This window comes from Nilaparvata lugens, chromosome 2 (genome assembly GCF_014356525.2).
Source record: "Nilaparvata lugens isolate BPH chromosome 2, ASM1435652v1, whole genome shotgun sequence".
Classification (NCBI taxonomy): Eukaryota; Metazoa; Arthropoda; class Insecta; order Hemiptera; family Delphacidae; genus Nilaparvata; species Nilaparvata lugens.
In genome coordinates, this window is record NC_052505.1 from 86,800,190 (window position 1) to 86,825,900 (window position 25,711).

Sequence of the window (25,711 nt, forward strand, 5' to 3'; positions counted from 1 at the left end):
TTACCAGCAACGGGTACTGGCGCGATGCATATTCACGATTATGACAAGGAGGTGGAACAATAAAGCACGACAGAGAGAGACAGATAATGGGAACAAGAGAGAATGGGTGTGTGTGTGAGAGAGAGAGAGAGAGAGCGATAATGGGTTGATTGTGACACAGTTGTTGGACAGAGGCGCGAGACCAATGTGGGTGTTGTTCTGTTGCCGGGTGGCAAGTGATGCCAGTCTACATTGAAAGGGATGAGAGGGATCATTGATATAGCGAGTGGTGGTTAGATGCAGAGAAGGGACGTCACACCCGACGGATGGATGGATGATGGAACACTAGATAATTGAATAGTTAGATGGGGTGCAGACGGAGGGATGTTGATCGACCGATGAGCGACAAGGAGAGAAGATAAAACGCAGAGGGATGCTTAGGAAGCAGGGAGCTTGAATAGGATATAAAATGTATGAGTGTGAGAAGAACAGACGGGGAGTGAGTTGGAGAAGCGACAAAATCCAGTTGAATAGCAGCCCCCCTGAGCGACACAGGCCCCACCATGTTTATCATTGCCATCATCCCCTGCAGGCTTTAGCTTTCGACAATGACGGGGTTGAAGCTCGACTGAACATCACCCCACCGGGTCGGTCACCCCCTTGCACTCATCAACGAAATAATAATCCCGCATCTACCACACCGGCTTGCACGCACGCAAACTCACCCAACCGACAGAGAAAGCGAGAGACCCTCACTCTCACTACAGGAAACGGGAGGTGAGCTACCGAGACAAGCTTCTTACCATCTTGACACGACAACCCTTCAAGCCACAAAATCTACATGATACAAGTACGGGCACTAATACGAAATCAAGCTATGTTCCTGACGAGAACAACTGGCAGATTTCTACAGAGAAATTTCAGACTATAAATTGAACGCATTATCAGACATCCATATAAAACCACCAGCTTTTAATTGAACACTGGAAATTGACAGTAATCTAACCTACCGTGAACAATTCAACTTTCGCAAATGTTCTTTGCCAATTCAACTTGGGGCAACTTTTTGGACTCAAAATAGTGTGTGAATTAAGTTATAATTTTTACATAACCTCTAGACTGTGTATTCCAAATTGAAGTTTAGAGCAGTTCTGAGCGAATGCCTGTTGTTTTTACCTGAATTGTATTTGTTTATGAATAAATAAATAAATAATAATAAAACTTTGAGAAAAATTTCATATTTTCAACTTTCCCAATATAAAACTTTAACTTTAACAATATAAAACTAAAACTTTATAACTTTCCCAATGTAAGTCATTTTAATTATCATGAAATATCTATCATTTTTGCTCCTCTCTCACATGCATGTGTCCATGATAGGAACCTGCAATTTAACTATTCCACTATAGTGAGGTCCACGTTATAATGGCAGTGGATAAAGATAGAAGAATAGCGATGCCGATTCTCTGCATTAATTAATTATATTTCAACACTGTCAAAAATATAATTGGCATCGTTGTGAACCTAGAAAAGGATAGTAACACCGGCTTTGTCGAGGAATAGGATAGGAAAGGATAGCAAAACCAAAGTTGATCAAATACTGTCATTATAACGTGGACCTCACTATAGTATCATTATCATAGAGAAACGATAGCATAAGTACGCCATACTTACGCTATTGTTTCTCTATGTCATTACTATGCATTTTGTTTTTGGAGAATAATGAATGTCAATTTCAATCAATATTGGTTGGATATAACAAAATGAAGAACAGGATGTTTACGTTTTTGAAGGGATCAAAATGTAATGGTAAGCCATTTGTATTCCCATAGTTAGGATGAACCGCTATTATACTGAGCCACTGTGTGACAACAATATTAGCGATTTCTGGAGAAAGCACGGCGATTCATGGATGACAATTCATTATTCTGCTTATTGTAATTCCATTGTCAACTATAATAGAAATAGAAATCCTGTTCATATTTTTTGTAATTTTCAGAACAAATTATGATTTAAAAAATTCTGCTCACTACTCGACTGCAAACGTGCCCAGCTTGCAAACATGAACATTTTTTGTCATAAACGTATTGTAAAATTATTTTTTGTATCTATATTTTTATAAAAATCTAAACCTAACATTACTCTAAAATCCATGACATGAAATACATCAAATCGGCTAGTTGAGAGTGAAAAGTTTCTAGTTCGAATGGTGAAGCTTGGAAATGCCTCATAGTAAGAATAGAAATAGGCTAATAAACAGACTTCAGGATATACAAAAGAATCAAGAAGGTGAAACCTGATTCATATTCATCAACACTACAGTACTAGCACCTCCTTTCATAACTAACGTTTTGGTAGAGAGTTAGTGGGGAGGATATTTTTAATATTCTTCCCAAAGAATGGACATTGATATGTCCAAAGCTCCGCCAATTTATGTAGATGCATACAATATGGTTATTATCTATAGTTATTAAATTACAAATTGCTTTTTCATATCATATACAGTTCAATAGTTATTTTCTTAGTCTATATTATGTAAATTCATCTATAATTTTGCTGTATTGTAAGCTATTGTATATAAGTGTATAAGCCAGTATATATTGTAATCTACATAAATAAAGTACTCAATCAATCAATCAAAACTATAGTACCCGCTTGGCGTCTTTCGTATCCCTTTCAGTACTAAGGTCTTCTTAGCAATAATATCTAATTAAACCTGTAATTCTTTTTTGAGAATAATATCGTTTCACAAAGTAGTGCAATGATTTACAAAAAAAGGTGACTTACTATAGTGATAGCTTTCTAGACCAGGTAGCAGGTATCCCTTCCAGTATTACGGTCTTCTTAGCAATAATATCTAATTAAACCTGTAATTCTTTTTTGAGAATAATATCGTTTCACAAAGTATTGCAATGACTTACAAGAAAAAGTGACTTAGTTTAGGGATAGTTTTCTAATTCCGACCAGGTAGCAGGCAGGCCTCAGCTAACAAAATGAACCAAAATCCCTTACTAAAACCTTTACGTAGGCGGTAAATTCAATGACATGAAAATGTAAAAATGCACTTATTTGGTCAGTATCATTGAATAGTAATAGAAACTGGATCGATAGAATACTAGAAGAAAGGATTATGAAATATTAATACCATAGTCGGTGAAGTTGACTTTTTGAATCATAAAATTCTATATTTTGTGAATATTTGAAGTTTGGTTTTTGTTTTAACGGAAGTTTCATTATCAATCTATCTAAATTTGAAATTCTTTGTTTTATTCTGATTCATAGATTCAGATTGAAGATTTGTGTTGAAATTGAAGTGAACATAACCTACATAATATTTGGACGATTTGTGACAAAATCAGGAAATTGAAGTTTTGGGCAATAGCCTGTTTTTTCTTTTCCGACTATTGTATTGTTTGCTCTATCTAATAAATAAATAAATAAAATTGCAACACTAAATTATTATTTGAAACCATGATACAATGAGTGAATTTTTTCACAATAGATTATTACAACTGTCTGCAAGACGTTATTATAGTGTTGAAAATTGAACATTCCCCGTTCCTAATGGAGTGCCTGTTTTGTGTTGCATCTTTTGTGCACTGTTCATAATTTTCCCGAAAATTATGAAAATTTCCCGTTCATAATGGAATAAGAAATTCAAGATCATTGGGACAACCAATATAATAAAAAATATTTGAATCGCATGATTCTAATGATATTCATTTGTTATCTGTTATTGCTATTTGTTATCAATTTGTCCTTCCAATAGCTGAAAGGACAGATATTTTCAGCTGGATTTTTATGATCTGTTTCCAGATCATAAAAATTCCTCAATAAAAACCAATTATTCTCAAACACGTCCTGTCATTGCAGGGGTCTGCATGTAGATGCATGTTTTATACAATTGGAACACAACTTGTCGAAACTGAAAAAATGTCAATAAAAATCAAATAATACACGTGTACACATTTACATATAGTGCAGCTTTTCAATCAATCAAACGTTTATTACTCGACTGGCTGGACTGACCGGAAGTTGACGCGACATTAGCAGACTCATAAATTCTCATTCTCACAAACTCGTAATTGATTGTATTGACAGTTTCAAGCTCATAAATTGATACAAAACAATATGACACAGGAAATAAATAGGTCTCGTATCTGATAGACCCCACGCGAGTTCTCGATTGATAAGGCAGGCATTAACAAACTGAGGGCCATTATGCACAATCTATGATTACATGAGGGTATGGACAAAAACATGAAGTGTAAACATAACCTATTTTTGAACAATTTCTGTCTAAATTTGGGAAAGGAACAGTTTTAGACTTTAAGCCTGTTGTTCCTTTCCCAATCATTCATAATTGAGAATGATATTGTATGTATCAATGTATAAATAAATATGGTTCCATTCATTGGAAATAAATATGTTAGATTTCATGTTTAAACGAACAGCTCATCAATCTCTGTTTACGTGTTGTATTGTGTACAACATCCAATTTTCCAAGTGTTATGTACTCTGTTTATTGTAAAAACATATTAACTAATTTTATAATTACTTTTTCCATCTTCTTGGATTATTTAACGCCAATGAACATTTGGATGATTACCATTTCATAGCCCAATAAGGTACATCAAGCAAAGTCATCAATTCTGTGTTATTGGTTCGTTTACAGTCCCCATATACAGTCTTTCCCTATCTTATGCACAATGCGACTTATGCGCTGTCGCGACTAAATGGTACCTAAAGACTGAACCATTGCTCGGTTGATACTGCAACTCAGTGGAATGATGGGGGCGAAAGTTTTGGAACGCACAGGTAACTCATTCACTGACACCACCCCATTCAATAGTTTTGTGCAACAAAAAAACTGACACTGTTGTACTTTTTACAACAGCGCGACTGCCAGAAGGTTAAACCATGATGTGCCTACATAATCCATATCATACCTGAAAAGGGAACACTTCATACAAATTACAAAATAATAATCAGCAAAGTGGGCTACAGAAAATTCCTACAAATTGTAACTTAAATGTGACTTTGCTTCACAAAATCAAAGAGACCCGATAATAGAAACTGAAATACCTTGAGGGTTTCTGTACTGGATTGTTCTCTGGAATAAAACCTCACGAATCAGTTACCTTCATAACACAGTATCCATTTATTTGTGGATACAATATTACAAATTATATACATACTAGCCGGCAGGCTCGCTTCGTTTTCCATATGCGTCTAGCCAGGGGACTCCGCCCCCTGGACCCCCGACTGGATCGTCCAAAAATGAGATCAGTGGGCTCGCTTCGCTCACCTGCATTTTTCATTTGAGCATGCTTCATTCCATCAGAAAGTCAAAGTACTTCCTCGCTCGATTCAATCACCGATTAATTTCAATTATTTAGTGCAGGGTGGAAAACTTCGTTAGGATATTATCAGAATTATTGTAGTCCAGTCTAGCCTTTAAATCGGACGGATTTGTGTAACAAATTTTAACAATTTCGGTCAATAAGGTACTGAGAAAGCTAATAATCTAGAAGAACGTTGAAAAACGCCAGTTTTGAGCATAACATAGGCGAAATATTGAAAGGCTCTCAATTTGTAGACCTCAGCGGAACCTCTGTTCCGAATTTCAACGTATTATGTCAATTTGATATCGAAAATTCGAGAAAACGTAGAAAAACGCTGGTAAAATCACCTGTTACGATATCGGCGTATCTTTTGCGAACAAAATTTTTCCACTTCAGCTAAACCTGTGCACTGAATTTTTTTAAATATATTTCTATCAATTATTGAAAAAGGTGAGAAGAAGCAGAAAAGCTGAGAAAAACGTTGGAAAAACGCTGATTTTGGACGTATCTTTGATGAAATATTAAAGTCACATCATCACAAAATCTTTAGACCCTAGTTAAACCTCTGTACCAAATTTGAACATTTTCTTTCTATTACTTGATGAAAGAACTGAGAAAACGCAAAAAACCGCTAATTTTGGGCGTATCTTTGGCGTTATTTCAAATTCCTTTTAACACAACATTATTACACCCCAGCTGAGCTTCTGTACTAGATTTGAAAATTTTCTGTTCATTTTTTGTTCTCGATAAAGCTGAAAAAACGCAGATTTTGGGCGTATCTTTGGAAATTTTTCCAAATCCGTTCTCAGCGCGCCTCTAAAGGGCCAACTGAACATACCTACCAAATTTGAACGTTTTTGGTCCGGTAGATTTTTAGTTCTGCGAGTGAGTGAGTCAGTCAGTGAGTGAGTGAGTGCCATTTCGCTTTTATATATATAGATAGATGATTGAGAAAGGATAACAGGCTTCGCCTAAAACTATTATTTTAAGTATTGCTTCACTGCAATCTGTAGCTGAATTGTATAAGCTACGAAGCACATAACTCGGATGTGTTAACCTTTGAAGCGATCGCACACAGCAGGCAGCAGCAGACGTCTGTCTACAGTCAGACGCAGAAAAAATCCCTGCCCATGTGTTCGAATGTAGCAACGCACACAGACGGCCATCTGTCTCTACAATGTCAGCTCACATCTGCATGCAGACGTTTGATTTTTTCTACGTCTGTCCGCATACGTCTGTCTGCTTCTGGGTACGTTCTCCTTTACAGTACAAGAAGAAGCCTTTACAGATAAAGCATCTAGTTTCTAGTGGGAACTGCAGAGTGTGGAAAGCTCATAACAGACTAGAGACTCCCATTCCAAGGGGATTCCATCAAAATTAGTAACGGAGTACGTACTATAAAATATGATATAACTAGCAGGTAACCCGTGCTCCGCAGGGGTCTATTTCAAAACTTGACAAACTGAAAACTTGACCGAGTGGAGTCTTGAAGAGTTTGAAATAGGCCCAGAACCATCCTCAGTTAATTAAGAATCTATATGCGAAATTTCTAGTTAACCAGTCCAGTAGTTCAGACGTGATGATGCGTTAAACATAACTTTCCTATCCCGTACGTGTATGAGCCAGTTCTTTCCTTTATTAAAGTATATATAAGTTCAACTTGGTGCTAACCTGATAAAGTGACAGAACTCAAATCTTTTCAAGAAAACTTCCTCAACTTAATGCCAACCTGACAAAATTGGACTGGTTTTAGTTGCCAATTTCAACAATCTGTTTCGAAGAGGTAGTCTCTCTAGATTATACTTCTATATATGGTATGTATTCATGTCCCATGAATGAAATTTGAACATTAATTTTGAAAAACCTAGAAGGAAAATTGAAATTTGGGCTTCGAGGTGCACGAGATTGATATTTTTAGAATCTATGTGCAAAATTTGGAGATTTAAATCACTCCCGTTTTCCGGTATGCAAGCCACAAGTTGGCCTGTTTTGATGCGAACAAACGAACAAACACAACTCTACTCTCTCGAATTATATAGATGTGAAAACCCTATTATTTTCAATGTTCACATTCACACTTTATGGATAGAGTTGTTACAGAAATAAATATAGAAAATTTGATTCTTATAATTATAATCTAATGACTACTAGTAGTTCTGTGAACAGTAGACCTCACGCAGTATTCTCATCCACAAGTACCTGATTGAAACTATAAACCTTATGGAAATACAGCAATAGACTGGCTTCTCCACAAATCTGTGTAATCACTTGTCAGCTGATTTATGATGAATAATTCTATAGTCTGATTTTCACTCTAATATTGGCGTATGAAGGAGGATCCTTTTTTCCTTTTATATTATCCTTGAAATGCGAAATTCCCAAAAACCTTGTATAAACGTCGACGCGCAATTAAAAAAGGAACATATCTGTCAAATTTCATGAAAATCTATTACCGCGTTTCGCCGTAAATGCGCAACATAAAAACATATAAACATTTAAACATTAAGAGAAATGCCAAACTGTCGACTTGAATCTGAGACCTCACTTCACTCGGTCAATTATAACACCAAAGTCCAACCAATTAATGTAAGTTGAGCACTGTAAAATATGGTGAGCTACAACAAAGTCATGTAAAAATGTTATGACTTTATGAGGTGAGACATAATTAATGGGTTGAGATGATAGTTTAGGGAGCAGCTCAACAAAGTTGAAGGTCAAGCGGCGAGATGATAACAGGTAGACATAAAAAAGCCATTCAACGCTGGCAAAACTGGTTGGGCAAATTGAAATACAACTCAGATGATGCCAAGAAACCGGTTTGCACTAAACTGGTGCCTCCAGCTATTAAACTGAACAAGCTCAATAAATATTCTGACACCATGGCAAGATGACTGATAAGTTACATTTCCAAACAAATTGAACAGGTCTAATTATCTCATTACTATCATAAAAATCAATCAGATAAGAGGTGAAATGGAAGTACGGCAAATACTGTGAAGTTTTCCGGGTTATTGCCATCACCACCAAGCATAGTACATTAGTAAGATGCAACTGACGTAAACAAGTTAATTTACAATAATTGTGAATTTATTATTGCAACATTAGTAGAAAAATGCATTTGCTCAAATAATATTTTTTTTAAATGCACTACAATCAATGCCACTCTAGATGACTGCTGATAGTTACATCTCCAAACAAATTGAGCAGGTCTCAAATGGAAATGGAAATGGCCGCAAATATCGGACACGTACGAACTGCGCCCATGTCCATCTTGGCGGATTAGATCTACATCTGAGCATCTATCTCTGAACAGATACTACTATTCTCAACATCTTGAGTGGCCTTGCTACAATACTAAATAACTCACGCCAGCTTCGAATATTATTCAGAACGATGATATCTACCAACGTTCGTTAAAAAATGTCAAAAATTGTAAACTTTCAGAGATTGAATCATGTCAGAGCTGATAAGTTACATGTTATCAGCCTCTAACGTAACCTTGATGACGTGAGATTCAACTTCCCATATGTTCCAGTTTCTCAATAAATCTATACATATAAAAGCGAAATGGCACTCACTCACTGACTGACTGACTGACTGACTGACTCACTCACTCACTCACTCGCATAACTAAAAATCTACCGGACCAAAAACGTTCAAATTTGGTAGGTATGTTAAGTTGGCCCTTTAGAGGCGCACTAAGAAATCTTTTGGCAATATTTTAACTCTAAGGGTTGTTTTTAAGGGTTTAAAGTTCGTCTTTTAGCAAGTATATTCTTCTTCTCCCAATCTCTTAATTATAATTGAAATTTCCATATCATATGTTACTATAGAGCTATAATCTATATAGAGTACCTCTTCGAAACAGTTGTTAACTGGCAACTAAATTAACAATTTTTTCAGGTTGGCATTAAGTTGAGTTGACTTTGTTAGGTTGGCACCAAGTTGAAGATTTAAATGCATTTATCACGGAAAAATTGATTGGGCACTGCTACTTCAATCCTGGGAATATTATATTACTAGCAGTCAGGCTCGCTTCGCTCGCCATATCCGTTTAGCCTGCCGTTTAGTCTGGACCCCCGACTGGATTGTCCTAACATATGATAAAAATGCCCAAATGAAAAATGCAGGCGAGCGAAGCGAGCCTGCTGATCTCATTCTTGGACGATCCAGTCGGGGGTCCAGACTAAACGGCAGGCTAGACGGATATGGCGAGCGAAGCGAGCCTGACGGCTAGTTATTAATAAAGGCACTTATCGTGAACCGAGATCGTGAGGAACAGAGACGGTCCCTACCAACTTAAGCCTTATACACATTGGTGCGGAAAGCGTAATGGCGACGGGAACGGAAGAATTAAACCGTGGTTAATGATTAAAACCATAGCACCGGTGTTTGCTGGGCTATACCGGAGACGAATAATGAAATTGTAATCTTTGACGGTATCTTTTGGCTATTATACACAGTGATGTATAGTTTACGTACGGAAATTAAATTTCTGGTACTCTTTTAGTGATTCACCTTAATATTATAAACTTTTCTATATGATTTGTATGATAATTTATTGATACCCCGGTTCCTCTTTCAAGGTTCAGGCATACCTACCTGAATTAAGTATACGAATGTGTTCAAATGTCAATAAATTTTTCCTCACGAGATAATTTCATTTTTTCAATTATTACTTCAAATAAATTTAGATGAAAATATAACGAAGTAGCTTGAAATTAGAAGGCTACTAGCTAAGAATAATAATAACATTAAGTAAATACAACTATTGAAAAATAATTGAGGCGAATTGAGAATCCAAATAATTCAAAATGTCCACTGTATGTAACAAGAATGTGACAACAATAACAAATATTCTCATATGGTAAAAACGAAGATTAAAGTTAATGAGTTTTACGAAGACTTGATAAGTTTGAATGACAACCACACAAAAAACCAGTCCACAAATAATATATCCTACATATTATACAAAACCAATTCTTTCACTATTGAAAATTCCACTGAGTCATTGTCAATATTGTAGAACCGTTCCATGATTGAATAAAAACACAAATATGTTGTCAAATTCTACACTGTTTTATTTGGTACACGACCAAGGTTTCGTGACCACACCGGTCACATTTTCAAGTTGACTAAAAATTTTTAGAATTTGACAACATATTTGTGTTTTTATCCAACTAACTATTGAAGTTAGAAAAGTAGTGCATAGAGTCAACGCTCATAAATTTCAGTAGAATGCTAATATGTTATGTACGGGGTTTCAGTGACATATTTCAACTATTCTTAGTGCAAAAAATAAATATTGGGTTTTGATTGTTTCTTTTCCAGAAGTACAGAGAAACATTGGATGGCAGTGAACTCCAGTTACGTCAACTCGGTTTATGGTACCTACTTTATAGAAATGCAGTACTGTAATCTCACTCTGAACGTGAAAAATGTAAGTTCAATGTACACTGAGCTGAAAAATTCAATAACAAATACCAAGAGTAAATTACAGTTCTTCAAATGAGGTTAATTTTAATGTTGTAACAAGCTTCCATGTTAATTTGAAGCGCTTAAAAAATAGCTCCGTGTTTGAAGCTCTCATTAATTTTACAACTCTCTCAAAAAAACGTTAGATATTGATATTATTCAAAAATTGGAAATATGGAAATGAATATTGTGAGTAATGGAAGACACAATTATCAATGAATCATTGTGTTTTTTATCATTCAACATAACTCTTTCTATCATTAATTATATGTCATTCTGGCATTTTTAATATTACTTGTAAACAAATTTTGATGATAATAATAATCTTATTTGTTGAACTGGCTATTTAACGATAATTAGTTGACACAACCTTTCAACTAATAAAACATAGTATGCTAACAATTCTTTTCAAGGCTATGCAAAGGCTAAAAATGAACTTTCTACTCGTGATATTTTTCAAAGTTTTTCGATTCGTATATCATCAAGCTATCAAAATGAAAAAGTTTTCTCAGGAAAACATTTTTTTCCGGTCATTACTTTTTGAGATATGAGCACCTGAGTTTAAATTTTTGGTACAGAACATTTCAAATTCGATAAGATATAAATCCATGAGATTTATAGGATGGTATTGTTGATCTAGTAAAACAGAAATTTTCTGAAAATATCAATTTTTGAAAAAGTTATTCAATTTACCAAAAATAACTCAACTAAAAGTTATTTTTAGTAAATTGAATAACTTTTAGTTGAGTTATTTTTGGTAAATTGAAAGTTATTTACTAAAAGTTATTTTTAGTAAATTGAATAACTTTTAGTTGAGTTATTTTTGGTAAATTGAATAACTATCTTAAAATTGATATTCTCAGTAAATTTTTGTTTTACTAGATCAACATTACCATGAAGAATCCATCCTCTAAATCTCATGGATTTATCTCTTACTGAATTTGGAATGTTCTGTCCCAAAAATTTAAACTTTAGGCGCTCATATATCAAAAAGTAATGATCAGAAAAAATGTTTTCCTGAGAAAACTTTTTCATTTTGATAGCTTGATGATATACGAATCGAAAAACTTTGAAAAATATCACGAGTAGAAAGTTTATTTTTAGCCTTAGCACAGCCTTAATCACAATAATTTCTGTGTTGTTGAGGTAGTCATATTCAAAACTACCTGATATCGTCAAAACCAGTGGTTTATTGAAACAATTCAACTGAAAGCTCAAACGTTGAAAAACAGAATATAGTATGGATGAAGCCCCACGATTGGTCATTAGCTGTTGACCAATAAAGGCTATGCTGTACTCCCATTGGCCGAGGCAAGACTCACTCGAATACTCTAAATTTGTGTCCGGGCCAATGGCAATTGAGCTCAGCCGCTAATGGCCAATCGTAGAGCTTCAGCCACAATGTATAGTCTGTTGATCAGTATCTAAGCTTTCACTTTATTACTAGAGAATAATAATGGTTTAATAACCGAATATCAAGGTGGTTTTAAATACAATACTGAAATATATTATTAGAATGGTATCATATTGAGTTTTTCAGCTCATTATACACAGAACTTCAAATGAATCCAAGAAAATCCTCTATCTCCAAAAATAATTTTCAACAATAGATTCAACATTTTCTTGAAAATGTAGAAGTCAGATATACTAAAACTATGTATAAAGTTCATATGTACTAAACATGCACTACTTATTACATAGCAAACCATCTACACCCATCTAAGATGCAGTAGCCTCTTTCATAAAAATTCCTTTAATACAAAATCACATTCTAGACACAGCACAACATCCTGTGCGAATCAACGAATGAGATTTTTTCCGAATTACAGAAAGTTTGATACTGTAGTATTTTCATATATATGGAGAATACGAAACTGTTGAACGGGCGAATAATAAAATTGGAATGCACACTCCATGAATTTTAATAAAAACACGAGATAGAACCGAAATCAGACTAGTTATACTACAAAAACATTTCATTAATCAATTATTAGGCTACAATTCATAGCTGAAGTATTGATTACAATAACAGTAATCAATATTTAACAAAAAGAACGAAAAAATCAATTGAAAAATAAACACAATTATAGATATATTGATACCAGAACAGCCAGAGAAAAGATTGACATACATAAAACTTCACCAAAATAAAGAATAATAATTATTCTTTTTCTTTTTGAACTCTTATAAGAATGAGCATTATTCATCTATTCAACTCTATATAGAAATCAAATTGAATCTATAAATTACAATGTAATCAATTAATTCTTATTTTGCACACACAATTACATAGTTTTATTATACTGTTCACTCAACCAGATACATAAGCACCAAAATACCAACACAGCAATCAACTCTCAATTTCACAACGTAATATGAAAACTCAATTCACCTGGAAAGGTCAAATGAGTGTATTATGAAATCTAGCTCACATTCACACAGCGGAAGAGAACATTTAATGAAAATGAAATGACAGGATAAGGAAGAGGAGTTACAAGACACAATGAATTACGATAATGATGGGAATATAAGCTGGTGCACTCACAAGTATCCGAAGCTGTTGTGAAGTACCTTCCACACACGGGGGTCTTAATATATCCGTTAATGTAATTACCTGCAACAAAAAATAAACACAATCAGCTACTTCTTCATGACGAAACACAAAATCGCAATTCAAATCAATGAAAAATTGAAATTGAAAATTGAGAATGTATACCTGTACTACACATACAAATATAGTATACGGAGAAGCATTGAGTCTTCAGCTGGGTATATACTGAAGGAAATGTATTTGGACGTATTATTATTATTTAGTGTATGGCGATATGACACAAATCTCCATTACACAAGTCAGTATAAACAATAATGTCATCTTAGTCACAAGTTAAAAAAAAAATGCCACACATATAAAAAGTTATAAGTATACTTTTAGTCGATTTAAATATGCCACTGCATCTGGTGTAGCTACAAGGAAGTCATCCAGCCTGCCCTCATAAGCTGTTCTCTGCACTCTTTACTTCTCAATGTGTCTTTATGGTTTGCACAGCGCATAATGGTGTAATGTTAGTTCGACTCCTCATGGTGCACCCTGGATAACGCTAAATGAGCTAACGCCTACTGGCGGTCAGACAAAAGATTGTTCTCCTGACCATACACCACACAGCTCTACGTTTCGGAATATGCATATGAATAATTTGACATAAAATCTACAACATAGATACAATAAGATATGAATGTAACATAACTCGAAAGTGAAAATTTTAGCTGAAACGAGAACAATCTCTATTCATATTTTACATTAAATCCTAAGAATAGTGTATATCGATCAATATAGTGGAAATTATTTTTTCCTATAGATACCTTGAAAAGTACCCATTTCTGCACTGATTGCAGGCCGCAAAGAATCACTTTTCCGCTCTAGTGCGCAAAGTGAGTACTTTGCGTACTCCAGATTTACAGCATGACAACACAAAATAGTTAGTAGGTTATATGGAGCACCAGTGCAGGGATATCAAAATGAAGTTGGTAACTGTGGTATAGTTAAGGTGACCAGACGTCCCGTTTTAAACGGTACAATCCCGTTTCCTGGAGGCTTGTCCCGTTGTCCCCAATAAACCTCTCGGGACACTTATTTGTCCCGTTTTAGCATTTTAGAGTTATTTTTGCTCTTGCATGGTTTATATTTCAAATACTAAATTCTAATATCTACCTCAAACTTCGAAGTTTTTTTAGATTTTTAATTAAGAATAACTTTTCAAGCCACATATCACATTGAAACAAGCTGGAAGAAAGAGTGGAATGGAGTAGAAGTTGACAAACCTGACATTTTTAATATTCATTCATGAGAAAAGTATTGAGATATGAGTAGATATCAATTAAAGTTCAAGTGAATGACTGACTATAAGTCTTATGTGTTAAAAAGCTATAGTGCTTCTGAAACAAACCGATAAAATTGGTGGGGTGTTTCCTTGCATCATAATAAAGAAAAATTGTCTAGTAAATAGGGGTCCTAAAATGCTTTAATAATAGATTGTAAGTAATAGTATATAATATAATAATATATAATATAATATTAATGTGAACAATAACTGCTCACAAAGTGCTTCATGAAGCACTTGTCCGTGAGCAGGAGTTGAGGTTTAATCGGATATAGGACAAAAAAGCCTACACACACACACACACACACACACACACAACACACACACACACACACACACACACAACACACATTCAATCACCATCATGAAGTAATTTTATTGATTGATTGTAGCATTTCCTCTCTTTAAATATACTTATATTATGAAATGTAGTTAAACTGCGAAAAAATGGGAGAGAAGACTCACCATTATAATTTTTTTCAACATAATTCATGACAAGAGAGGGAAAAAAATGAAAAATAAAAGATGAGACATAACAGTGATAAATAAAACAATGTTTGCAGATCAAAGCTCAAAGCAAAGGTTAAACTTTAAAGGATACAGAAGTAATTATAAGTATATATTTAGTCGATTTAAATATGCTACTGCATCTGATGTAGCTACCAGGAAGTCATCCAGCCTGCCCTCATAAGCTGTTCTCTGCACTCTTCTGCAATGTGTCTTTATGGTTTGCACAGCGCATAATGGTGTAATGTTAGTTCGCCTCCTCATGGTGCACCCTGGATAATGCTAAATGAGCTAACGCCTACTGGCGGTCAGACAAAAGATTGTTCTCCTGACCATACACCACACAGCTCTACGTTTCGGAATATGCATATGAATAATTTGACATAAAATCTACAACATAGATACAACAAGATATGAATGTAACATAACTCGAAAGTGAAAATTTTAGCTGAAACGAGAACAATCTCTATTAATATTTTACATTAAATCCTAATAATAGTGTACATCGATCAATATAGTAGAAATTATTTTTCTATACTTCAATTCAATTTATACAAATATTACATAGTTCAATGTCATGATAGACTTTGTTCCAAATATACACGGAAACTTGGATGCCAGTGAACTCTTGGATGTTACGTAAACTCGTTTAATGATGCATATTTGAAAATTTGTGCAAAGCTAGTGACAGTTAATCTAAACGTTTTACTGAACCAAATCACATGAAGTTTGTTCAAAAACAATATTGTTATCAACCCAAGAGGTGCAGGTTATCTTTTTACTGTGAAAAAATATCAAAACCGGCTACTGAATGAATATTGGGGCTCTACCTCTTATCTAGTTTAATTAAACTATGTCTCCCCTCATTGCTGTGGGTGATGCCCACATGAGCTCCAGGCAACTAGACGGATGGATGGGATGAGATGAGTGGAACTACAGATTTACGTGGCTTCCGAACCACCCGGAGGCGATTTTCAAACGAATAAATTAATGATATTGGTTGCGTTCAAAGCCACTGATCGGTGAGTGAACGATGAGACCGGTGAGTGAACGTGGCTCTGAACGAAGCATTGTTTGGTCTAACTCAAAGACCTTAAAGATGCATAGACTTACATGCAGAGCGCTAGTGTACTTATAATTGAAATCGGCCATTGAGGGGACAACCTGGAAGATTATAAGATACTTAAGACCTTGAAGATTTTTGTAATCTTAATATTACAAAAATATATATTATATAATATCTCGCGCTAAAATACCTCAATGGCAGCCTTTAATTTCAAGTAAGAGATTTCAAGTAAGCATTGGGAAGGCATAGGCATTGTGGTTTATACCTCTTCAAGGTCTTTGGTCTAACTGATAAGAAAAAAATACGTCATATCCGGTTCGTCGTTCACTGATTAGCTCATCGTACTTCTCTACCGATTGAAAAAAACGTAAACAGAGTAGCTGAACGTAAACAGACATGGCTGAATACGAGGTTGTTTACAATTATAATGGACTCCATTATAATGTATTTGGGAGCACAGAAATGCATGATTTTTTTAATAACATCTAAAATCTTTGCAGGAGTTCCCGGACATGACTCAAAAAATGTGGGTAAAATGTTGAGTGGGGAAGTATTTTGACGCCGATGAAAAGGTTCATAAGATCCAATCAAACTTACAATATCATGTCTCCATAAAGTCATCTTGCCACTTTTTCATAACTTCATGCAAAAATAAGTTTTCTAAAAAGGTATGTAGGCTGGTGGCTACATACAGTATATATCATCCAAAGCATTGTAAACAACTCCAATCACTTGATGATTTTTTATTTCAATTGATTATACAATGAGATAAGGTTCTAGTTTTGTTTACAAATATAAGCAGCAGAGGAAACATCTGTCAGTCATGACTCATGAGCAACCGTTCAGCCACAGAATACATATACAGAATGTAAGGTATCAATCTAACCAAGACTTGAATGCACCAATACCACGACACGTGACCGCATCATCTTGCTGGAAATTAAAATTACTGCTATATTACAATGCTACACTTTCTTTCGAGATGGCGGATTTTGGCGTCAGGATACTAGCCGACTTTCCATTCTGTGGTTCATCTGTGATCACTAATCTGTGATCAGGTTTTTTACTGAACGTAAAAAAACACGATGGAATTGAGCAGTGGCTTTGAACGCAACCATTTAGAGAATACAACTATTCTGGTAGTCATCCTTACACCGGTAGTATAAGGTGCATGAATCTCAATTGACTTATCTAAGTGATAGCTCATCAATGCGACCATGAAGCCAACCAATCTTGATTTACAAATTACAAATAATAATAATTTTCATCTTTGTTACATGAGCAGTAATCAAGTAATACCAAGAAGACAGTCAGTTAAAACTCCTTATTGCTTGAATATTCAATATTGCATAACAAGCTTGACAGCACATTTGTTTCAATTTCAATAATCATACCCAAAGTTCAAATTGTATAAGAGTGAAAGTTGATCACATCGATTTTTTCCGAGGAGGAACAGTATTCTAAATTATTTTCAACTGAATTTGATACTGCAACTCAATGTAACTTTTTCTTTTGATTTTTCACTGCTTTCAATAGAACTATTCTTTTAGTTTTGGTATTAGAGCGAATTATTAAGCCTGGGGAGCTCACTAGTGGGGTCTCAATGTACATGCCATAGCCCAATTCCTCAGTCAACATAACCTCAAAGTGAACGAAACTAAAACGCAGTTCTTGCAGTTCAAAAATAGAAATAATTATAGAGATCTTGAAGAGATAAACGTTCAAATAAATGGAGTGAATGTTGAACAACCTCTGTCTGTGAAATTTCTAGGTGTCTTGCTGGACCAGAACTTGTCTTGGGATAACTACATTGATCATTTGTGCTGTAAAATATCATCTGGAGTGTTTGCACTCAGGCAGATTTCAAGATTAAGTACTGGGAACACTATCTTAACATGCACAGTATATCATGCCCTCATAATGTCACATATTCGGTATGCAATATTGGTTTGGGGGGGCTCCAGTCTCAAAAATTTAGATAGAATCTTTAGAATGCAAAAGAGAGCTAAGAGAGCGATTAAAGGTCTTAAGCCATTACAGTCCTGCAGAGAGTATTTTAAAGATCTAGGACTACTAACTGTGCCTGCACTGTACATTTTCGAAGTGATCATGTATATAAGAGATAAAAAATTTATAAGAAACTGTGACATACATAATTATGACACTAGAAATAAGAGTAAATTTTCTGCACAATACCACAGGACAGCTCAGTATGAAAATAAGCCTTCTTATATGGGTATGAAATTTATGAGTAAACTGCCGTCAGCTTTGAGAGAAAATGAGAATAAGGATATTCTCAAAAAGCTATTGAGAAAATATTTAGCAAACGGGGTTTACTACAGTATTCAAGAATTTATGGATGGAGAATGAGGCTTTTGGGAGATAAATTGCAATGTACATTGTGGAATGTGATGTATATAATATATGTTTATATGTATTCCTTTATTTTTTTGACAAATAGTCCTTGACGATTTCCTATACTCTTTAAAGAGTCTCCAGGGAGAAAATTTAATCAAATCAAAATCAAAAAAATCAAATCAAAGTACGTTTTTTATATGCTATATTGTGAATATGCTGTGGATATCTAGAGTCCGGCAACGTACTTACAAGCAATATGGTATATTATCCTTGGGCTTTCATATGTATCTCAAAATAAATAGATAAAAAAATACTGTGAACAAACGAGAATTGAACTTGTCTAGCAGCTTTTCCTGCATCTCAAGTGATTTTTCTACCACACCTCGAGAACATATTATGAGTGAGTACATAAATTATGAGATCAGCCAGTTACAGTGATTGATAAGAGTCACAGTTAGAAGCGCAGTTGCTAATCTGTCAGTCGTCTGACTGATTTCAGACAGGAAACTTCGCATATGTAGCATGAGCACATGAACAGTCACTAGATTTGGAGAACGCTGGCCGCTTCAAAACGACAACATCGCGCCTCTGTATCCCTCCCGCTGTATGCTTTCTCTGCTGCGCATGTCCATCCCAAGTAAGAAGTAATTTTGTACAGAGTATAGGTCATGGTTGGAAGTTTCAGTTACACTCTAGATTTAGAACCTCAACAGAGGTTCCTTTATTTCAAAACAATGGATTCGCGACACAGACCTAGCGAGTTGTTCCGCCGCCTTTTCTGATTACACAATAATTGGAATGAACATTATAATATGAAATAAATGGGATCATACGTTATGTGAGGAGAAACCTCCAGGACAAACGTACCAAACTTTGACATGAGAATTAAAAGTTGATCAACTGCGCATCACTACCTTGGTATTGGTAACCTCAAACTCTCCGAGATCTTGACTCGAAATATTTTCGTAAAACAACAGTGTGAGGTCAACGACTACTCTGTTTAGATATAAATGGAAAATGAATGATAAGTTTCCCTGGAAAAGTAGTATCCTGTTTTGTAGACGCTTTTTAGCCTCCGTAGTTTCCTAATTTTACCATCCACGACTTCTTCATCAGTGATTTTTGTAATCACGTTTAATGCTCAAACTCACGCATAATGGTCTGAGGAAGTAATTGTAATAGTATTCCAAGCCATTTTACGAGATGCTACCTACACAATATTGTATTATTGTATTTACTACTTGATTTTCGTAAAAAGAAAATCCAAGTTTATAGAACACATTGTAGTATGAGAGAAGTCAAGATCTCGTTCAATGTTTAAAAATGTAAACATACACTAAACAATGTTCTTACATTGACGATAATATAATATTGTGATGTAACTTCATAAATTGGCGGTGTTTCAGCAAATAATTGTCGATTCTCTAAGAAGGATATGGAATAGCATCACGAACGGGATGTGATGGAATAGAGCTGTTGGGAATTATAACTCAAAGTAATGTTAGAATGAGAAACTCTACTTAATAAGTTAAGAACTATACGATTTGAATCTTAGAGTTATGGGATGAATTAATAAGATGAATGATATTGGAATGAGTAATAGTGAATACAATATTGCAATAATTAAAAATAGATAAATAGAACAAACGTTATAGGGTGAGATTTAATTGAAAATTTAGGAATCGATTGAGTAATATTGACGATATACAATACTGAAGAGCAGTAAATGTTGAGATGAGATGATACATATGTATTATGCGAGAGAGAGAGAGAGAGAAAGAGAGAGAGAGAGGGTGAGAGAGAGAGTGTGTGTGAGTGAGAGAGTCAAAAAGTGTAGAAGAGAGCAGGATTGATAGAGGATACCAAAATCATGGTGTTACAAAAACGGACCAATGACAGCAAACCACGTCTCCCAGCTCCCCATAATCTCTTCTGATTGGTGGATTAGAACGCCTACTAGTGTAGTTCTCAGTTCTTTCTGCAAGTAGGTGGCACCAGTTACTGGATCACATTTCAGTCACTTCTCAACATTTAACTCTAGATTGCACTTTGAATACCCTACCGTGATTGAACCCCTTGGGCTGGAGAACTCGCTCCTGAGTTTTTGTATATATTTTGAAATCCAAAACTTGTTGACCGAGCGAAGTGAGGTCTAAGATTGAAGTCGACGGTTTGGCATGTTTATATGTTGCGCATTTACGGCGAAACGCAGTAATAGATTTTCATGAAATTTGACAGGTATGTTCCGTTTTTAATTGCGCGTCGACGTATATACAAGGTTTTTGGGAATTTTGCATTACAAGGATAATATAAAAGGAAAAAAGGAGCCTCCTTTATACGCCAATATAAGAGTAAAAATCAGACTATAGAATTATTCATCATAAATCAGCTGACAAGTGATTACACAGATGTGTGGAGAAGCCAATTGCTGTATTTCCATAAGGTCTATAGTTTCAATCAGGTACTTCTGGATGAGAATACTGCGTGAGGTCTACTGTTCACAGAACTACTAGTAATAATTATAATCTAATCAATGAATTTTTATAGTTCACTCCGTATGGGTAAGATAGGTTAGAAACAAAATTCAAGACAGCTGAAATCTACTATTGGCGCAAAAACCACAGACAAGGTCTGTGTGATAACTCGTCACGAATTAGCACTAGCTAGACTAGATGATAATGTTTTTCTTATGCACTTTCAGTGTTATCCTGTTGCATCCTCAAAAAGGACGAAGTAGTGAGTCAATTTCATTGGCCTACGAACTCGGCCTGTAAAGAACTCACATATTCAAAGAATATTTGTTCAAAATTTAAATCTAATTGATCCAAGCGTTCGAAAGTTATTGTAGAATTACTAACAGACGTACAATACTTTCAGCATAGTCAAAAGTAACTCGCTAACACTCATTCAATTATAAAGGAAGGAATCTGCTTATACATTCTTATCACTGATGAACTGATTAATAAGAAATTTAACATGGAGATTCTGAATTTAGCCTACTAAGAATAGCTTATTCTCATTTGTATTAATTAATAAAAGGACTAACACCAATTAAAGCTGGAGTACCTCAAGGAAATGTCTTGGGCCCTACTCTGTACCTGCTCTACACCAGCGATCTTCCTGTGCCAGAAAATGACACTATTGCAACCTTTGCAGATGACACAGCTGTCAGAAATTAATGAGGAAGATACAACTAGAGCATAAGAAGCCATCGAGAAATGGACTAGAACCTGGCGGATTCAGTTAAATGCAAGTTCACACATGTTGTATTCACAAAAAGGCATTATGTGTACGTTCAAGTACTAATCAACTCTAACCAAACTCAAGAATCAACAACATAGAGTTTCCGTTTGCAAATGAAGCTAAGTATCTTGGAATGACACTAGATGCAAAACTGCGATGGGAGTCACACCAGAAGAATTGGATTTCAAATACTCGAAAATGTACTGGTTATTAGAGAGAAATAAAAGCCTTTCAACCTATAATAAATTACTATTGTATAGTTGTTTAGGCAGATGTTTCGGCCTGTGTGGTTGTATGGCATCCAGCTGAGGGGCTTTGCAAGGATAGTAACATCAACACCATCCAGAAGTTCCAGAACAAGGTATTGAGGAATTCTGTCAATGCTCCATACTTTGTCAGAAACTCGGATCTCCACAGGGACCTGCAGTTGGAAGCAGTCGAAGTCATGATCACAAAGGTTTCCAGAAACCATGAAGAGACTACACATAATCATCAGAACATCCAAGCTCTACACCAGAAAGAACAATAACAAAGTGTACCCTTGTACTTTTGTCTTTTTCGATTTCAAGGCAAGAAGTTCATATTTCAACAGGGTTATCATCAATTTCGATTGAAAAAATCAACACTATTGATTCCAATTATATAAAGAATAATGTAATATTGTATGCAATTATGGATTCTGAAGAGTTTTTATATTTGTGATATTTTTAGCTCCAGATGTTGGCCTACCTTGCTGCAATTTTTCCAAGATATATCAGGGAATGCACCAACGAAAGTTACATGACAAACACTATGAAAACGCAAACAACACAAATAATATTGAATTTCTACACACGGTTGACAATACTATGAATGAAAATAATTGTGACACACTACACTTTGTAAAATCAAATAAAATTGGCGATGCTAGGAGTATCACAATGGACAAGGGAAACTCGCTTCTTCTGGGAATAATGGTATAAGCCTTCCTCAGGAGTATTCGTAAATTATCCCTCCCAGAATAATGCAATTGAATTTTGCTGGGAAATAGAGATTTTGAGCCTCTCAAGTTCCTTGAATTTTCTTTAACTAAGCGAAAGTTTAACAACACTATTGAAGAGAAATACCCGAATTGAATATTGTGTATGTTCTATCTCACACAATCATGGGATTACAGTTTCAAAGAATATAATAGGCAAATATGGATGATTTGAAATGAATGTCATAGTCCAATCTCTAACATTTTGGATTTGATTTGGAAAACAAAAAACAACTAAGATTCTAAATACAACAGAATAATGATAATGCTATAATGTATTTCATTTTTAAATAAGCTCACTTGATGAAAATTAAAAGAATTTGTGACCCCTTGGGTTGAAGAGCTCGCCCAAGAACTATTGTATTGTAATCTTTGAAACCTGCAACTTTTAATTATACAGAGTTTGATGAAAATGATGAAAACAGCTAAATATTTCTCTTACAAGAATCATTTGACAGTAGGTTTCATTGGATATCCTATTTGAATTGAAATATTACTCTGTCGCTTCAACATCTAATATTAACCAGCTGGAATCATGTGTCAGCGTGTGTGATAGCTCCCAAATAGCCTCAGCTGATGTTATGAATGAATGGAAAAACTGTAGGTAATTGCTTGCAATGAATTCTTCAGCTGACTGAATCATAACAATTTTTTTCTTATGCACTTTCAATGTTAGGTAGGCTATTCTTATATCCTGAAAAATGACGAAGGAGTGAGTCAATTTTGTTTTCCAACGAACTTGACCTGTGAAAAGATTAGAAGAATACGTGTTCAAAATTTGAAGCTGATTGATCATTTCTTGCTAAAGTTATTGTAGAACATACACACAGACGGACAACGACTTTGGTCTTCAGTAAGTCAAAAGTGAGAACTCACTAACGCTCGTTCAACAAACTATAGAATGTAAACTATTAAATGAAAATGAAAAAATACCCACGATTGATGAAGGTAGTACTAATGAGATATACATGACAAATGCTCTAACCAGCCTTACTTACTTGACACTTGTCTTTTTTCACTGTATATACTGTACATAAAAGCGAAATGACATTAATTTATTCACTCACTTTACAGAACAAAACTGGATCTAGTTTTCCAGAAACGTTTACATTTTTTCAGTAGGACCTCTAGATGCAAAATAACCACGAATTTAAAAAAAATCCAAAGGTACACCCAAACGTTTTCTAGCGTTTTCATAGCTGTTTTGAGAACTATCATTTCGATGGGAAATTTTCAAATTTGGTACCTATACTAATATACTATAACCTACTACATACATGAGTTCAGCTAAGGTATAGGAAGAATAAAGTATGTGTTGACAAGACTTCCTATGAGCCAGTGTACAGGTGTTTTCCCTGCTCTTTGCGTTTTCAATACATTTGTCGAGCGTTTCCAAGAACGATTAGAAAAGTTCACTTACAAAATGTACGATCTCATTTTGTGAAAATCATTGTTACATGCTTCAGCAAGAAAATTATAAAGATCAAATGAAAATGAATATATCATGGTTTACATGCTTCAGCTAAAAAATGATAAAGATTGCTTTTATTTTTATTATACTATAAAGGGAAGGAATGGGCCAATATTTGAATTATTTCCTCTTTCAATTACAACAAGTTAGAATTAGGTTTGCATCCTTGCTCCTTAGGTTTTTCTGTACTTTCTTTTAAATCTTGTTACACTTCTACCACACAGTCTTTAGAATAGATCATCTTGGACATGCGTGTGTCGTCCTTCCCGCACTGCACGTGGTAAACTGGCTTAGTAGCCAATCAACAACTTGTCCTAAAGTAGGTCGCACAATTGAAGGATTTAAAAACTTCAGTCTCCTTTTTGTTTTCTTCTGTGGACTTACATCATAATGAATATTCATCTTCAACAACCTGTAGAGAAAGTTCTGAATCAATATATTCTCTGAGGTTTCACAAAAGATTATTACCCTTCCAGGATTCATAAAGTGGGTACCAGGACTCTATGAATCCTGGAAGGAGGATTTGAAAACTGAGAAGAATTTCTTCATTTTAAATGGAGCGACAAATTGAAAATGAAGGAGTCTATACATGATATGAAAACTGTAATAAGTCTGGTAAATTCAGAATATTCTTAATCAATACATCCAGATTTGCTCACTGTGTTGTCATGAAACCAGCCTCGGAATTGTTAATTAACAACCAAGTAGTTTTTTACTCAATGTTTCAATTCATGTGGATATGTTTCTAAAATCATTAATTGTATTATCTCTCATACATCGAAGAAGACTTCAATAGTGTTATTGTGTGTTTATTGACAGACATAATATTTATTTATTTTATTTATTTATTCATTTTATTTATTTGTTTATTTTATTTATTTTATTTGAGTATTACAATAGTGCGATAATATCCCTCTAGCTGTAAGCTATTTGAGGGATATATAAAAATAATCCTTTACATACAATAAAAACAATCAATAACAATAATAATATTTCTTAATTACCTGATTATATTTCTTCATTTTTGTAACTGATTGTTCTCTTTTGTCCATTGCACCATGAATTAACTTAACTTAAACCGACTTAACTAAACGAAATAAGACGTTCCAATAATATGAAGAGTTTCATCCTGAAATGAAACGGACAGTGCAGATGAAGATATAATTTGTGGTGACTGAGACTGGAATATTTTTTCTAGGATGACCACAATATGGGATTAAATCGTTACATAAAGGCACATTGGACGTGCTAGCCTATTTTTCTTTGATTCGGGTGCATGAATTTTGATCTTGTGATGTAAAACATCCTTTAGCGCATTATTTCAGAAAGAATTTTCATTTTATAACTTCTAAGCAATTTCTAACACAAGAA

At 34.7% G+C, this 25,711-nt stretch overlaps 1 protein-coding gene across 3 annotated transcripts in view; it reads right to left on the reverse strand.

Moving 5' to 3' along the window:
* Positions 1–25,711, reverse strand: part of LOC111050688 (zinc finger protein 608-like) — a 135,828-nt gene that overhangs the window by 63,293 nt on the left and 46,824 nt on the right. Inside the window, exon 1 of one of the 3 annotated variants that reach the window (XM_039421989.1) lies at positions 13,345–13,417. The exons of the other annotated variants lie outside the window; for them this stretch is intronic. The gene's annotated coding sequence lies outside the window, so the exon portion shown is untranslated. Of the gene's footprint in view, positions 1–13,344; positions 13,418–25,711 lie in introns of those variants that run through there. 3 annotated transcript variants of the gene reach the window in all.